The sequence below is a fragment of the Miscanthus floridulus genome, chromosome 1, assembly GCF_019320115.1.
Source record: "Miscanthus floridulus cultivar M001 chromosome 1, ASM1932011v1, whole genome shotgun sequence".
Taxonomy (NCBI): domain Eukaryota; kingdom Viridiplantae; phylum Streptophyta; class Magnoliopsida; order Poales; family Poaceae; genus Miscanthus; species Miscanthus floridulus.
In genome coordinates, this window is record NC_089580.1 from 39,171,643 (window position 1) to 39,174,091 (window position 2,449).

Consider the following 2,449-nt stretch of genomic DNA (forward strand, 5'->3'; position numbering starts at 1 on the left):
ATAAAAAAATGATTTGGATGAAACTCGAGAAAAGCATTGTTATCACATGCTAGGCGATTCACATAAATAAGACTTTTGTTTGCTTGCGGGGCATGGAGAATATTGTTTAGATGAATCTGACTACGTGGGGAATGCAAAATGTTGTGACCAACATAACCGATCTCCATACCTGCCCCGTTGGCGGCGTGCACCTGCTCGTTGCCGGTGTACTTGTCGTGGATGGTCAGCTTCTCGAGTTCTCTTGTAATATGGTCGGTGGCACTGATATCCATGTACTAGTTAGTATCCACGCCATAGGAAGAGGTTGCCGATGCCGCGGTCTTCTGAGGGGGGCCGGTGAAGGACGCATCAAATCGCTTGAATCAGCGAATCACTGTGTGGCCTTCCTTGCCATAGAGCTGACAAACAACACCAGAGTTGTTGTTGCCCTACGGACGTCCACCACCGTGACCCCCACATGGTCCACGCCTGAAGCCACCACGGCCACCACCGCAGCCGCGGGAATTGTTGTTGGCGCCGCCGCCGTGGCCTCCTTTGGCCGCCATGTTCGCCGAGGATTGGGATCCTCCACCATGCATCTCCATGCGCTGTTCAAAGCTAATCAATTAAGTATAGAGCTCACCGACGGTGATGGGTTCGACCCTGGCGGCGACAGCCGAGATGACAGGGTTGTACTCTAGATCGAGGCCGGTGAGGATGTACGAGACGAGCTCCTCGTCCTCCAGCTTGCACCCTGCCGATGCATTACGTCCCTTTGGACACCGTGGTAAGAGCCATGCGCGTGCTAATGACACGCGCACGGGACTATGAGGCGTGCAGGCTTTCAATGGCGGCCCAGAGTTCGGCCGCAGTCTCCGCCGTGGACACCTGGGCAAAGATCTCCTTGGACAGCGATGTGAATAGGTAGCTAATGACCTGCGCCTCCTTTGCCACCCACTTCTCATACTCGGGGTTCGACAGCGGGTAGACGTTCTTGTCCGGCTTGTCACCAGTCGACGTCGCGGGAAGGAACTCCGGTGGCGGCTTCGTCGTGGGTTTGATAAAGCCGGCGAGTTGAGCACCCTTCAGGGTTGAGGAGACTTGGGCGCGCCACATCGCGAAGTTCCCGCGAGTGAGCTTCTCCATACGGGTAGAAACCCTAAGGAGAGCGACGCAACAGCAGCGGAGGATGATTGAGCCATGGATCAACTCCGTAAAGAAAGAGGCTTTGATACCATGTAAAACTAGGTGGAACGAGATGCCCTTCCTGGGCTCTCGGCTTCGTATTATATAGAGCAGGGAACAGCCCCCTGCGTGGCTTGTACAACAAGATCATTGTTACAACAAACTTGTGATAGGATCTACTCTACTGCATGCGCACATGCACAACCATCGGCGCCTACTCAACAGCCCTGAGCATTGCGCCTATCATCCTATACAATGAACCTAGACAACGTTATCTCTTAACAGGTAGCTCTCAATCAAACAATATATCGATGAAAGGTAATTGGTTTCCCGTCTGTGCCTAGCAGGTTCCTGATGACGTTGACGAGAGCACACTACATGTCATGATGTGCTTGGCTCTTTTTTAATATTACTCCCTCCGTCCCAAAAAAGATGTAATTCTAGGATTCAAATCTTCTCTAAAAAAGAATGTAATTATGTGTTTTGACCAACTTTTTCAAGCGGGACCCACCCAATAAAAAAACAACCAAAAAACCACCACATGACTCATGACATTGGATAATGTAAAATATTTCGAACTTGTGGAGAATTCTCTAGATACAAAGATTACTTTCTATGAAACTCTCAAGAATATAGCAGGGGTACATACGTAATTTTACAACTCCGCTAATCTAGCCTCGAAATTTGAGATTTTCATTCTTTCTGGGACGGATGGAGTAATATAAATTTTTTCTGATTCTTTGGCATGTGACCTGAGTCATTCAGTCATCCTAGAATCTGCTGCAAACTTCCGCACTCAGAGGACGATCAGGCACGACGCACGGCTTCTGCATGCACATCTTGTGCTCTTATCTTTTTGTTTGGACGACGTCAATTAGGCACACGTCTTTTTATCAACAGAAAACGCACACACGGCCACACGGGTGCGCTTCACCTTCACAGAGAAGTGCAGGATCCAGACGAGCAGAAAACGAGAATTGTTACTCGGGCCGTACCTGATTATTAGGATACGTGGGCCTGTTTCCAAGCCTCCTATGCCTTCAGCCCATATGCGAAGCCCATGAGACCATCCTAAAGCTCAAATGTCCGTGGCGGCACTCGCGTTGCGCGTACATAATATATTGGGAGAATTTCTCGTGCGTTATTAAAAAAAGATCGTAATACTCCGTGTGTTTCTGTAAAAGTTCAACGGTCTTTAGCGTCACTGCTCCAACTTTTTTATGTCCTCCATGCCACTGCCGTCAGTTTGGGCTCTAACGCCGTCAAACTGCAGGTATGAAAAGTC

At 49.4% G+C, this 2,449-nt stretch overlaps 1 non-coding gene across 1 annotated transcript; it reads right to left on the bottom strand.

Annotated features, from left to right (window-relative positions):
• Window positions 1-589: 589 nt before the first annotated feature.
• LOC136512209 (small nucleolar RNA Z247) lies at window positions 590-728 on the bottom strand. The gene has a single exon (XR_010773007.1). It is a non-coding gene; the product is annotated as a small nucleolar RNA Z247 (small nucleolar RNA).
• Window positions 729-2,449: the final 1,721 nt, after the last annotated feature.